The sequence below is a fragment of the Lactuca sativa genome, chromosome 1 (genome assembly GCF_002870075.4).
Source record: "Lactuca sativa cultivar Salinas chromosome 1, Lsat_Salinas_v11, whole genome shotgun sequence".
Lineage (NCBI taxonomy): Eukaryota > Viridiplantae > Streptophyta > Magnoliopsida > Asterales > Asteraceae > Lactuca > Lactuca sativa.
In genome coordinates this window covers 194,338,285-194,353,833 of record NC_056623.2, presented here as the reverse complement: position 1 = coordinate 194,353,833, position 15,549 = coordinate 194,338,285, and the positions used below count along the sequence as shown (strand labels likewise).

Here is a 15,549-nt window from a genome sequence, read left to right as displayed (position 1 = left end):
TATTGGTGGGTTGACTTGACCAACAGTCCCACTGTAGTTTCCTTCCTCAGTCTGCCCTTCGTTCAACTTGGGCTGTTCGATCTGAATAGTCGCTTCCTCACGATTTTGCTGGAGCAAACGTCTGGTTTCCTCCATTTGACGATCCAACATTGCTTGGATCATCGCTTGCACTCCTGCCATCGTTATTGGCTCAGCAGCGGCTACCACAACCGGTATTTGCTCAATCGCTGGGGGTTGATCTCGGTTCCCATTTGCATTCACGTTTCCGCTACGGGTTCTTGCCATCTTGATCTATACGCCGAATAAGGTGAATCTAGACCTTTACTTAGGATTGACGTTTAAATCATTCTTATCACTCCGAAACGTTTATATGCTAGTTCTAATATCGTAGTTAAACGCTTAGAATCCTAAACACATAAGGTTTCCACATCCGGTCGGCAACAAACCATAGATCCGAACAAATAACAGCATATCAGGCACAAGCATTTAGCACATAAAAGCATTTTAGGCACAATTCCTAAAATAAGCTAGTGCTCACACCTCACGATCATCGCTTAGCATTCTAAGTTTAAGTCTAGAAATAAATCCATATTCCTAGTTCGCTTAAACTAATGCTCTGATACCAACTGTGACATCCCCATTTTCACGGTCAGAAAAGACCGATGTTGTTTATGCTTTATAAAAATCAGAGTACTTCATTTTATAAAAATGTTGCGGAATTTGTTCCCAGAAAAACATGGTAAATACGTTATTAAAACATTTTCGAAGAAACGTATTTATTTCATTTTAAAACGTTTGGGATGTCATCGTTAATACAGAAACATAAGCATAAACAGAACTTACAATTATTTACACTAGTGATCTACATCTCTTTAAATCTCTCAGTGTAGTGTCACTTCATATCAACACCTGTGATATAAATAAACTGAGTGGGTCAGGTTGGGAAACCTGGTGAGTACATAGGGTTTTCAACCCACAATAATATAATTATTATGTTTAAACAATCAAATAATCAACCCAATTACCCATCCCCATTATCTTCTTTATTCTTAAGGATCTACCCTAAGAATCAGCTATTTCTCATTCATTCATTCCTAAGGATCATCCTAAGGAAACAACATGAAGTCCATTGTTGCCAATGACACTTTGGTCAAGCGCAGCTGCTAATCTTGTCACTTAGGCACAGCTGCCAGAATTGGGACATTTCCTATGAGGCGCTTCTGCCGGTATTGACCTTTTAACGCCGCTGTCATGGTCATAAGGCTCCCTATTAGGCACAGCTATTGATACTGTCCTTAGAGCGCAGCTGCTAGGACGTTTACCGTAGATCTAAAACATCTACGGGTTGTGGCGCAGCTGCCAGTGCTCATCTATAGGGTACTTGGTCCACTGCTGCCAATGTATTACCTATAGGGCACTAGGTCCGTACTACTAATGTTCCTCTATTTCAGCTTTTATCCCTCATCATTCATCTACTCATGTTTTACGCAACATATTTTGTAGATATAAAATACTTTATACAGTTTAAATTATTTAAAACATGTATAAAAATCTTTCACCAGCATAGACAACAAGTATTAAGACAATATGCACACATAACACGTAATTTATATTAAAATACTTCATATCTATGTGTAAGATGAAAGGGACCATGCACTCACTTGAGAAGGTGGTGACTCGGTACTCGGACAGCGCTTCGTTTACTTTAAAATAATTTCCTTCGACGAAACCTAGTATTATTACCACTAGATTTTAGTCTAAGATTTACCGTGACTAATTATTAGTCTTATTATTATTATTATTATATAAGCGTTTAAACAATACTTTCCAACCACTATGTACAGACAGGGGCCAGACATAAAACATCGGAGGGCAGGACCATTTTGGCATATAGCACTTCTGAAATCCAACAACCCTATGCGGCCCTTTAAACCAGATTCCCCGTACCGCGAGTAGTTAAAAAGATATTATAACGACACTTATATAATTCATAATAATAGCTCAAATATTTATTATAAATTTATAATAACAATACTAATTTTAAATATAAACTATATTTAAAATAGGATAAGCATAACTTACTTACAAGGGGATTTTAGCTAGGAGTCGGGCTCTGTAGGGGCAGAACTTCGTCGCTGAATCTTTCTAAGAAAGATTCGTGCAGCGCTTCAGCGCTCACCTTACTATACTAAAACTACAGAAAGAGAAGTCGAATCACGAGGGACCGAAATGCTCGGGGGATAAGGAGAGAAAGACTCTTGAATCAAGAGAATGGTGCAAGAAATATGAGAGCCCAAGCCTCTTATTTATAGTAATTGAATTTACAAAAACTACCCTCCATAATTACTTAATGACCTTATAGTTATATAAACAACTAAACACCCCTTTATAATACTATTTTAAATAGATTTAATGATATTTGCACTAAACTAATGTCGAAAGAACTCAACATTAGTCTTATAATGACCGCATCGTCGATACCTTTCTAATGAGATATACATATGTATATATATGTGTACGTATATATGATTTATACTTTATTTTAATACGTAAATATGCTATTATAATTTGTAACTCGTTCATACGAACTCCGTTTTTGACGTTATTTATATCCACGCGTAGGTGGAGACGTACTCTACAACTTTCGTTTAGACTCCGTCGGCTAATTTTGACTTTATTTTTAAAGTTATATTTTTAACAGGTCGGGACAGGATTGGTCCGTTAAAATCTCATAACTTCTTCATCCGATGTCCATTTTCGTCTGTCTTTTTATTGTTATACTACTAATAATGAGATCTTCAATTCTCGTTTAGGTTGTGTCGGCTAAAAATCGCTCGATCTAATATTCGAATTTCGGACTATACACTGCTAATCCGAAACTTCGAAAAATCGTAACTTCTTCATACGAAGTCAGATTTGGGCGTTCTTTTTATCGAAGTTCTTAGTTTAACATATTCTACGACTTTCGTTTAGAGCGCTAAATCTAAATCTCGCTCTATCATAAATTTACTATTTACGCTTCTCGGCGCCGTGCCGGTTCCGACGCGAAACTTCGACGGGTCATAACTTCTTCGTTATAACTCGGATTTCGGCGTTCTTTATATGTACGGAAACCCTGTGACATATTCTACAACTTGGTTAAGATTATTTATTCTAAATAATCTTTTTGTCGAAAAGTCGTTTTCGACCCCTATTGCCTCTAAATTGACTAGCCCGGATCTGCAGGCGTTACAATTATCTCCCCCTTTGGATGATTACGTCCCGGAATCATCAACGAAACAGGGTCATATAATGACTCCATACGTCATCTCTTCATCCTAGGTAATAATTATAACTTCTACATTCCTTCAATTCTATCTCTTAAACTCATTGACTGTAAGAGTACTCGATCGTGCACCTGCTCTCTACCTCAGGTTAGACTCCAAATTATGACCTTCAAGTCACAATCTCGATCCTTGCTGGATACGGACTTGAGATAAGTTCTTTTATTACTACTATAGATCGATGTGTCATATTCTAATGACCTATCATCGTATGTTGCAACACTTAGACTTAGGTCTCTTAGAGTTAAATTCTAAAACAGACTATGCATTCCTTCATGTTCTAATGTGATATAATCACACTTTAACATTAGGCATTTCTAGCCACCAACTTCCTTAACAACGAGTGTGATACTTCTATTGATCGCTTTGATTTCAACCGTTTGGTTTAAGTCGGACGCTACATCAAACTTGGTTCTCTGAACCACACAACATACTCATCGTAGTCGGACTCGATTCGATACGACCACTAGGGTCGGAATATCAACAATCTTCTTAGTCATTACCGAAACGATGGTAACAACACACACGAAACCAATTACTAGCTTCTTGGTAACCTTGTGACTTTCCCTGATCCAAGTGTGAGTCCTGTGCTTCCGGTAGTATAGGCCTCTACTACCATTCACACCTACTCATACTCGTCTCAGGTATTGTCCCACAGTTTTCCAAGTCACCACACAAGAAAATCATATAACAGCTTAACACATCAGATATCAAAACGAAGGTTTTTATTATTCCTTGAAACTATTACATAGGTGTTCAAGTTCACCCTAGAATATGCCTCTAACATGCTACATCATACGATTTTATGGCTACCTCATAACTCGATCTTTAGATGTCAAGTTGTCACTCCTGAATCCTCGCATTGTTATCTGCTTCGTCAAGGATCATTTGAAATGCTCTCGCCTTTGGCTTTGGCGGCACATTTGGCTTTGTAGCCCCCTCTCTCTTTGGGCAATCTTGCTTGAAGTGTCCTTCCTCATTACATTCGTAACACACCCTTTTATTGAATTTACACTCGTTGGCATAATGCCCATGCTTCCCAAACTTGAAACAAGTTACTTCCTCACTGCATGTTCCAGAGTGTTTCTTTTTGCACTTCTCGCACCATCTTTCTTCACTCCCTCCTCCTCTAAACTTCCTGGTACTTGATTTGCTTCTCTCATCGGGCTTCGCAGACCCCTCAAACTTCCTCTTTTCGCCAACCTCGGTCTTGTTGGCGGCTCTTCCCTTGATCATCTCCTCAACCGACTTGGCAGCCCAGATAGCTGCCTCCAAAGTAGGTGCCTGACGCACTGGCACTGCATATTCCCATGGAAGTCCCTTTGCGTACTTGTCAATTTTTGTCAGCTCATCCGGAACAAGACGTAAGGCGAACTCCATCTTCTCTGTGAAGTTGTTGGTGTATTCATCAATAGACATGCTTCCTTTCTTTAAGGTAAGGAATTGGTTTTCTAGCTCGAGCAGATTTTGGGCTGAGCAGTACCTACATTTGAAATGCACCAAAAATTCTGCCCATGTCAGTTGCAGGGGCTCATTGGGGCTCAGCGTCTTTCCCAAGGTATTCCACCATCGTACAGCGCCTCCTCGAAACTGACGCACTGCAAACGTGGTCTGTTGTTTTCCCTTGCAACCGCACGTCATGAAAGCTAATTCCATCTCCGAGATCCAATCCATGACCCCGATCGGATCCTCCTTTCCAGTGAAAGTCGATGGCTTGCAAGTCAGAAAATCCTTGTACTTGCATCCATTCCTCTCGACTTCGTCATCTTGGTTGTTTTGTCGAACTATTGGTGGGTTGACTTGACCAACAGTCCCACTGTAGTTTCCTTCCTCAGTCTGCCCTTCGTTCAACTTGGGCTGTTCGATCTGAATAGTCGCTTCCTCACGATTTTGCTGGAGCAAACGTCTGGTTTCCTCCATTTGACGATCCAACATTGCTTGGATCATCGCTTGCACTCCTGCCATCGTTATTGGCTCAGCAGCGGCTACCACAACCGGTATTTGCTCAATCGCTGGGGGTTGATCTCGGTTCCCATTTGCATTCACGTTTCTGCTACGGGTTCTTGCCATCTTGATCTATACGCCGAATAAGGTGAATCTAGACCTTTACTTAGGATTGACGTTTAAATCATTCTTATCACTCCGAAACGTTTATATGCTAGTTCTAATATCGTAGTTAAACGCTTAGAATCCTAAACACATAAGGTTTCCACATCCGGTCGGCAACAAACCATAGATCCGAACAAATAACAGCATATCAGGCACAAGCATTTAGCACATAAAAGCATTTTAGGCACAATTCCTAAAATAAGCTAGTGCTCACACCTCACGATCATCGCTTAGCATTCTAAGTTTAAGTCTAGAAATAAATCCATATTCCTAGTTCGCTTAAACTAATGCTCTGATACCAACTGTGACATCCCCATTTTCACGGTCAGAAAAGACCGATGTTGTTTATGCTTTATAAAAATCAGAGTACTTCATTTTATAAAAATGTTGCGGAATTTGTTCCCAGAAAAACATGGTAAATACGTTATTAAAACATTTTCGAAGAAACGTATTTATTTCATTTTAAAACGTTTGGGATGTCATCGTTAATACAGAAACATAAGCATAAACAGAACTTACAATTATTTACACTAGTGATCTACATCTCTTTAAATCTCTCAGTGTAGTGTCACTTCATATCAACACCTGTGATATAAATAAACTGAGTGGGTCAGGTTGGGAAACCTGGTGAGTACATAGGGTTTTCAACCCACAATAATATAATTATTATGTTTAAACAATCAAATAATCAACCCAATTACCCATCCCCATTATCTTCTTTATTCTTAAGGATCTACCCTAAGAATCAGCTATTTCTCATTCATTCATTCCTAAGGATCATCCTAAGGAAACAACATGAAATCCATTGTTGCCAATGACACTTTGGTCAAGCGCAGCTGCTAATCTTGTCACTTAGGCACAGCTGCCAGAATTGGGACATTTCCTATGAGGCGCTTCTGCCGGTATTGACCTTTTAACGCCGTTGTCATGGTCATAAGGCTCCCTATTAGGCACAGCTATTGATACTGTCCTTAGAGCGCAGCTGCTAGGACGTTTACCGTAGATCTAAAACATCTACGGGTTGTGGCGCAGCTGCCAGTGCTCATCTATAGGGTACTTGGTCCACTGCTGCCAATGTATTACCTATAGGGCACTAGGTCCGTACTACTAATGTTCCTCTATTTCAGCTTTTATCCCTCATCATTCATCTACTCATGTTTTACGCAACATATTTTGTAGATATAAAATACTTTATACAGTTTAAATTATTTAAAACATGTATAAAAATCTTTCACCAGCATAGACAACAAGTATTAAGACAATATGCACACATAACACGTAATTTATATTAAAATACTTCATATCTATGTGTAAGATGAAAGGGACCATGCACTCACTTGAGAAGGTGGTGACTCGGTACTCGGACAGCGCTTCGTTTACTTTAAAATAATTTCCTTCGACGAAACCTAGTATTATTACCACTAGATTTTAGTCTAAGATTTACCGTGACTAATTATTAGTCTTATTATTATTATTATATAAGCGTTTAAACAATACTTTCCAACCACTATGTACAGACAGGGGCCAGACATAAAATACCGGAGGGCAGGACCATTTTGGCATATAGCACTTCTGAAATCCAACAACCCTATGCGGCCCTTTAAACCAGATTCCCCGTACCGCGAGTAGTTAAAAAGATATTATAACGACACTTATATAATTCATAATAATAGCTCAAATATTTATTATAAATTTATAATAACAATACTAATTTTAAATATAAACTATATTTAAAATAGGATAAGCATAACTTACTTACAAGGGGATTTTAGCTAGGAGTCGGGCTCTGTAGGGGCAGAACTTCGTCGCTGAATCTTTCTAAGAAAGATTCGTGCAGCGCTTCAGCGCTCACCTTACTATACTAAAACTACAGAAAGAGAAGTCGAATCACGAGGGACCGAAATGCTCGGGGGATAAGGAGAGAAAGACTCTTGAATCAAGAGAATGGTGCAAGAAATATGAGAGCCCAAGCCTCTTATTTATAGTAATTGAATTTACAAAAACTACCCTCCATAATTACTTAATGACCTTATAGTTATATAAACAACTAAACACCCCTTTATAATACTATTTTAAATAGATTTAATGATATTTGCACTAAACTAATGTCGAAAGAACTCAACATTAGTCTTATAATGACCGCATCGTCGATACCTTTCTAATGAGATATACATATGTATATATATGTGTACGTATATATGATTTATACTTTATTTTAATACGTAAATATGCTATTATAATTTGTAACTCGTTCATACGAACTCCGTTTTTGACGTTATTTATATCCACGCGTAGGTGGAGACGTACTCTACAACTTTCGTTTAGACTCCGTCGGCTAATTTTGACTTTATTTTTAAAGTTATATTTTTAACAGGTCGGGACAGGATTGGTCCGTTAAAATCTCATAACTTCTTCATCCGATGTCCATTTTCGTCTGTCTTTTTATTGTTATACTACTAATAATGAGATCTTCAATTCTCGTTTAGGTTGTGTCGGCTAAAAATCGCTCGATCTAATATTCGAATTTCGGACTATACACTGCTAATCTGAAACTTCGAAAAATCGTAACTTCTTCATACGAAGTCAGATTTGGGCGTTCTTTTTATCGAAGTTCTTAGTTTAACATATTCCACGACTTTCGTTTAGAGCGCTAAATCTAAATCTCGCTCTATCATAAATTTACTATTTACGCTTCTCGGCGCCGTGTCGGTTCCGACGCGAAACTTCGACGGGTCATAACTTCTTCGTTATAACTCGGATTTCGGCGTTCTTTATATGTACGGAAACCCTGTGACATATTCTACAGCTTGGTTATGATTATTTATTCTAAATAATCTTTTTGTCGAAAAGTCGTTTTCGACCCCTATTGCCTCTAAATTGACTAGCCTGGATCTGCAGGCGTTACATTATACACAATACAAGATCAAATAGACCGTCGAATAAAGGACTCCACCCTAGTATCACAACTAAACGAGGAATAGGAAATAAGGCCAAATCAATCATTCTAGGGCTATACGATCCTAACCGTATACAATTTTTAAAGCATACACTTTGAAATTACTGATACCAATACATATTCCCAATCTAGCATATCATCCTATACTTTCTTGGCTACAAGGCATCACATATCAGGCCAATATATCATGCAATTCCTGAAAATATCCCTAACCTTACCCTAACATGCAAACATTCATATCATATAACATATCAACATGTATGGATATTTTGGGAATCACTTAATTGAGCTCGACCCGATTGCACATGTCACACCCCCTTTTAATTAAAAAAATCTTTTTAGAAAATCATTTTCCTTTAAAAGGTTACCAACTCCTCAGTTTGAGTTCAGTCACACCCAAAAGTGTGCCCGAATCCCTCAAACCAAGGCTTTGATACCAACTTGAAACGTCCCAAAAATTATAAGGGACAAATTTCATTTTTAATTCAACAAAAAAAACCAATTATCTTTTTCCAAACATTCAAAAGTATATCATAATAAAATAGTTATTAGAGTACAATCCCAAAATCATCAAGTTGCAGAAACATGGGTAGATATGGTGCGATCAAGTCCGACCCTTCCCTTTCGAACCGGAAGTACCTGAAACCATAACTATAGAAACCGTAGGCATAAAGTTTAGTTAGTTCCCCAAAATACGACATGCCATAAATCTCAACATATAATGGCCCCGACCATCTTCAGGCCCCGCCCGACATCGGGTCTCGCTCAGAACAGATCTGTAAGCCATGGTATACATACAAACACATAAACACATGCAAGAATCACAAACATAAATAGCATACAATTTAATCATCAGACCCCTGCCTGGTATATATATAAACACATAACACATGCAAGTGTCACACAAACAATTAGCATCGTAATCATAACAAATAATGGGCTGACATTGGTGCCTTTGACCCGCTAAACACAGTGAGGAACTCACCTCAATCCAAGATAAGCAAACACGCGAGATGCCGCCGCCGAAATCACACTGAATATAATCAAATTATCTCTGATTAATAATTAAGATAAAGTCCAAAAATTTAAGGCTCAAACAATGTTCTATCTTCCTAAAGGGTAAGAGACCATTTTACCCTTCCCATAACTGGTCTAACGACTCATGGCCTAACTCCCAAATGGACCAAGGATCAAAAGGCCCAAAATGAATTTCCCAGGAGTATGCCCCGCACACTGAACTCGTACGCGCCACATACTGCTCTCTAATACACAATGTACAAGTCGTGAAACATTATCCATACATTACGCTGAGTGTACTTCTACATACGCCCAACATACTTGTTAGAGGGCCAAAAGCTCTCATTAAGCACTTAATGCTTAAGACCAAACGTCCGAACTCAGATCTAACCTCTACATAAGGTCTTAAACCATAAAGTTGCCAACTTTACTCCTTCGCATGCCTTAATGGGACCCAAAACCTGTTTTTATCCATCTGAACTTATAATATGAACATCAACTTAATCATGGTTCATCAAAACCCATCAAGATGATATTTTTTTGGTTCCTAATAACTCCATAATGGATAAAGTTTCCAAGTTTATCCATTAGAATGGTCCAGCTAACCAAGATCTAGACTTTAAGTCTCAAAGGGACCAAAAATGCATCTTTTCTAACTTAGTCCATTTAGTCAAAGTCTCAAGATTTTAGATCTGAATCAATATGATGTTTAGATGTATAAAGTTTCCAACTATATCCATAACAAGGTCACAAAATTTCAAGTTCTAATCTTTATGCACTAAAGTGAGCAAGAGTTCATAACACCCCAAAACTAGCTAGATCTAACAAATGCATTATATAGATTCATGCTTTATACCTCTAAAAGAAAGATCAAAATTAACAAAGTCTGAATCTACATTCTCCAATGCAACCAACACTTCTATAATGAGCTCATTGTTCTCCAAAGTGCTCCAAGAACACTCCAAAGCACTTAAAAACACCTTTTTTGCTCATAAGGCTCAAACTAGTGTTACGGTTTCAAGAGAGGGTCTCATATATATATATATATATATATATATATATATATATATATATATATATATATATATATATATATATATATATATGAACCTAAGACATAGATAAGGTTCAATCTCAGTGTTTCTTGATAAATATTTGTGACGACTACATCAATCTACAAAATTCAATATATCAGTTTTAGTCAGCACTCCCCAAGCACTTTAGATGTCAACACCATACCATCGAGGGGCCCATAGATATAAGTTCTCATGTTAAGGAAGAAGTAACAAATAAACTTAGACTACATAGTTTTTTTCTACTCATCAAGTCAAATATGGACATACACTTTATTACTACCAGTTATGGATAACGTTGGATAGACCAATACATAACAAATTTGTAACAAAAAAACCCTATATATCTCGGTTTGAAGAACAAGAGATATTATCATATTAGAATTACTTGTGACTTGATCCATGAAGTAATGTCTAAGTGCGGGTTGATCTAATACTTAAATCTCCATTGAAGAACTCATCAGTGTTAGTCGTAATCTCAATGCTATGTTTGTTGGAGAATGTATCCAATAGCCACAACAAGTCAATAATATTACTATAAATAGTGTGTCCTTTTTGAGTTACACGCAAGAAAAAATATGAGCAGAACTGGAAAGAGAAAAATCATAAGGACTAGTTTTTTAGTTAATTAATACTATAATTAACTAAATGAATCTTAGAGATTCGGAAATATTCTAGACAAAGGTTTTAAATATCAAGATAATTAATAAGGTTATAGATAATTAATTTGAGCCCATATATTTATCTGATAGGATTTGAATCCTTAACCCGTAAATAGTCAGGTCAATAACTAGATTCAAAAGTTAGAGAAATCAGTCAAACCCCTAGAGAATTTGGTGGTGCTCTTAGAGATCTAGAAAAACCCCAAAAAGCCTACACACACAACATAGCTTATCCCACACACCGTGTAGCTGTGGTTCAGTGTCAGATCGTTCTAATTTTTGGTATGATTTCTATTGAGGTCTTTTCCTATCTATTGTTTGTTTCTTAGGTGCGATCATAAGAGAGGGATTCTACGTTGGATCCTCCAAGTTTGATAAGATGACAAAATCAAGAAATCAAATATTCAAGTTTTTGTTTTCTATCCCTCTTGATTTTGTTTGTATACTAGTTGCCTAGATCTGATGGACAAAGGTCCTTATGGGTAATGATTACTATGTTGTTTCTATTGTCCCTATCATTATCTAAAGAATCTCATAACCTAACACTGGTATCAGAGCCTACATGTTCATATCTATGGCACTCAGGGTTTCCAATTTTTGCGTTTTATTGAGTTTGCATGAACATATCTGATCTATTTTTCTAAACTTTAATAGATTTAAATGTTTAAGAAATTGCCTAACTAAATTTGTTGGGTTCAATAATTGTTTTACATCTACGCCGCTCGTAGGTTACTCTATGTGATGCGTGAGGTCCTAACAATAAACCCTAATTTTTATCTCCTGAAATCTCGATGAAAATCAAGGAACATGGCACATAGCCTTCATTCCAAAAATCTATTCTCTGTCCATTTTTTATCTGCCTTAATTTTGGCACATGCAAATTTGTCAATTTTACTAAAGATGGAAATCATAGTTCTAATTGGTTTTTTATTTGATTAATGCCTAATTAATTAATTAATTAAAAGTCAAAGATTGAATGTTAATGTTTAAATTAATTCTTAACCAGCATCCTCACATTTTAATATTTAAATTGTCTCCTTTCATGTTTAAACACATTTTAAGTCTTACCATGACTAGGCTCACCTATTATTAAGCTATAAGGAGGGTTCTAAGATCCCTAGTGAGGTTGAATTTTAGAAGGATTTGTGCTTGCCACCCTCATAGCCTTTTTGCATTTGAGTGGAGTTATCGAAAGGGTTTGATAGGACGATGTTTCTTGCTAAAAAGCATTAACTTACATGTATAAAACAAAATCCCATTTTAATAGGTAAAATGTGAGTCTTATGTTATCCATGAATAATACACCTTGATGTATATTATGTAGGCGTTACGTGTGTGTCTTATTGTCACGTCAATGTGAAAATATGGTCGTAATATGATGTGATAATCATGATTCTTAAGCGTTAGTAGAGTTGAATATAATCTTATTTTTGCATGGTGGATTCACCATTTGGATTCATGCTCCTCGGCTATCCAGTTATAAATGCTAAAGGAGTATGGAAGAGATTATCATGATATTGACATATGCCAATAAATTTTGAAAGAAATAGGAAATTCATCAATATTGAAATTGGAAAATGTTTGTCTACCTAAATAACTTCATTGTGTAATTTCGCCAAATCTACTTTGCATTGAAGCCAAATATGGATCCTAACCCTTTATTAAATAATTTGTAACTAGTTAATTATTTTAAAAATATTTTGATCGAACTAATAAAAAACTTATTTTACACTTATAGATGTCTGTTAGTGAAGGTGCACCTCTTCCTCCTCCTCCTCCCCTCCTCCTACCTCATTAACAAACTTCTCACTACTACAACTCTTTTCATAAGATAAGCTTACTGGTATGAATTCTCTTCAAAAGATTCATTGTCTGTGGATCACCATAGATAAAAAAATAAGGAATATGTTGTAGATAAGTTTCAGTCTGAGGATCTTTATGAAGATGCTACAACTAAAGATATAGCTAATCACAAAAAGCATTATTTTGATTCCATTGAAGTCGTATGTCTCATGTTAACGACCATGGTTCCTGAGCTCCAAAAGAGTTTTGAGAATCTTGGTTCATATGAAATGGATGAGCAACTCAAGAAAATGTTCCAAGATCAAGCTCGACATGAAAGGGTACATTAATAGACTCAAATGGCTAGGATTTTTGTTTCCTCAAGAGTTGATAGTTGACATAGTTCTCAACTCTTTGAGTGATTTATATCATCAAATTATTTTGAATTTCAATATGAAAATATGTAAAAGTCCTTAATGAAGATAACAACATGTTAAAGTCTGCCTAGAGTAGTATGGTTAAACCTCGTAGAACTAGTTCAACCACTCTTGTTCTGGCCATTATGGAAGGTAGTGTCAAAAGAAAGAAAAGTTCTTATCTCACAGGAAAGGGAAAGGGAAAATTTAGAGGATCCAACCCAAAGCCTAAGAAGGAAAATTCTTAGATAAGATTATTTAGTAACCCTAAGGACTCCATTTTCTTTAAATACCAAGAAAAAAGACATTGGAAACCTAGCTTCCTAAAGTACCTAGAGGATATCAAGGTGAACAAGGCTAAAGGCATTGTCACCTTGGTTATATATATTATTTAACTCCATCTAGCTTCAAATTTTAACTCTTGTATACTTGAAAGAGGATGTAGTGCTCACATTTTTTCTGATGTGTAGGAATAGGTTTAAGTCGGAAGCTAAGGCAAGGCAATCTCTGTAACACCCGCAGATCCGGGCTAGTTAATTTAGAGGCAATAGGGGTCGAAAACGACTTTTCGACAAAAGAATATTTAGAATAAATAATCTTAACCAAGTTGTAGAATATGTCACAAGATTTCTGTACATATAAAGAATGCCGAATTCCGAGTTATAACGAAGAAGTTATGACCCGTCGCAGTTTCGCGACGGAACCGGCACGACACCGAGAAGCGTAAATAGTGAATTTATGATAGAAAGAGATTTAGACTTAGCGATCTAAACAAAAGTCGTAGAATACATTAAACCAAGAGTGTCGATAAAAAGAACGCCGAAATCTGACTTCGTATGAGGAAGTTATGATTTTTCGAAGTTTCGGATTAGCGGTGTACAGCCCGAAATTCGAATATTAGATCGAATGATTTTTAGCCGACACAACCTAAACGAGAATCGAACATCTCGTTAAGAGTAGCGTAACGAGAAAAAGATGGGCGAAAACGGACGTCGGATGAAGAAGTTATGAGGATTTAAAGGACCAATCCTGTCCCGGCTTGTTAATAATATAAAATTTAAAATCGAGTCAAAATTACCCAACAGAGTCTATACGAAAGTTGTAGAGTACGTTCCCTCCTTCGTGTGGATATAAAGAATGTCAAAAACGGAGCTCGTATGCGAGAGTTATGATTTTTAGAAGTCGGGGTGTGAATTTGCGAAGCTGATTGCGAAGTTGCTGACGTGGCCGAATCTCATCCGTCCATTGTTGCCCACGCCTCGCTTCGAATGGGTGACACCTGTGCTTGCATACGCCCCACATAATCTGAAGACGCCCAACGTCAGAGTACGCCTCGCGTACCAAGGCTCGTATGCCCAACGGTCTGCTGACTTGTGCGATCCGAAGCTGTCCACGATGCACCACTGAAGCTGCGACACGCGTCCATTACGCCCAACATACTCCGAGGAGTACGCCCAGCGTTCCGAGGAGGGGCGCCTATAAATAAGCTACGAAGGCAGCTGGTTTTCTTGCACCAAATCCCACTCTCTCTCTAACTTCTTTCTCTTTCTACAACCCCAAACCCCCCTAAGCCGTAGGAAAAAATACCTAGCACCTAACGGAAGCCCCGAGGCTCCCGGAGTCCCGAGAAAAAGGGTCTTTCGGTTTCGAAATGCTGCTCCGAGCAAAGCCCGGTTTTCTTTAAAATCCGCTGTAAGTGAGCTACGCTTACACAACTTTTAATATAGCTTTCAAATAATTATAGTAATGTTATTAGGTCCTTAAAATAACTATTTGGGCTATTAATATGAGTTATATTGAGTGTTATTTAACGCCTATATAATAATAATAGTCAGACTATTAATTTGTCGCGATTATCATTAGCCTAAACCCTAGTGGTATTGGTAATAGGTTTTATCGAAGGAAAATTGTTTTGAAAGTATCGACGTGCTGTCCGAGTGCTGAGTCACCACCTTTCAAGTGAGTGCATGGTCCTTTTCAGCTTACACGTAGATATGAAGTATTTTATATAAATTACGTGCTATGTGTGCATATTATATGAATACTTGCTATCTATGCTGGGTGAACGATTTTATAGACGTTTTAAATGATTTAAACTGTATATGTATTTTATATCTACGAAAATGTTGGGGGTAAGACATGGGTAGATGTAATAGATGAAATATGAGTTGGATGATAAGTTGAGAGGTGAAATAGACCGTGAGGTGAGGG

The 15,549-nt window shown here is 37.2% G+C and overlaps 2 long non-coding RNA genes across 4 annotated transcripts; both read right to left on the bottom strand.

Annotated features, from left to right (window-relative positions):
• Positions 1-708: 708 nt before the first annotated feature.
• On the bottom strand, positions 709-2,259 carry LOC128130966 (uncharacterized). 2 transcript variants are annotated; one of them, XR_008228902.1, is made up of 3 exons: positions 2,083-2,259; positions 1,662-1,730; positions 709-909 (listed from the first exon to the last, which is right to left on the bottom strand). It is a non-coding gene; the product is annotated as an uncharacterized LOC128130966 (long non-coding RNA). The 2 variants fall into 2 exon arrangements; XR_008228896.1 differs by having other exon boundaries at positions 2,087-2,259.
• Positions 2,260-5,816: 3,557 nt separating this feature from the next.
• On the bottom strand, positions 5,817-7,364 carry LOC128130950 (uncharacterized). Of its 2 annotated transcripts, none has more exons than XR_008228885.1 (3): positions 7,188-7,364; positions 6,770-6,838; positions 5,817-6,017 (listed from the first exon to the last, which is right to left on the bottom strand). It is a non-coding gene; the product is annotated as an uncharacterized LOC128130950 (long non-coding RNA). The 2 variants fall into 2 exon arrangements; XR_008228879.1 differs by having other exon boundaries at positions 7,192-7,364.
• Positions 7,365-15,549: the final 8,185 nt, after the last annotated feature.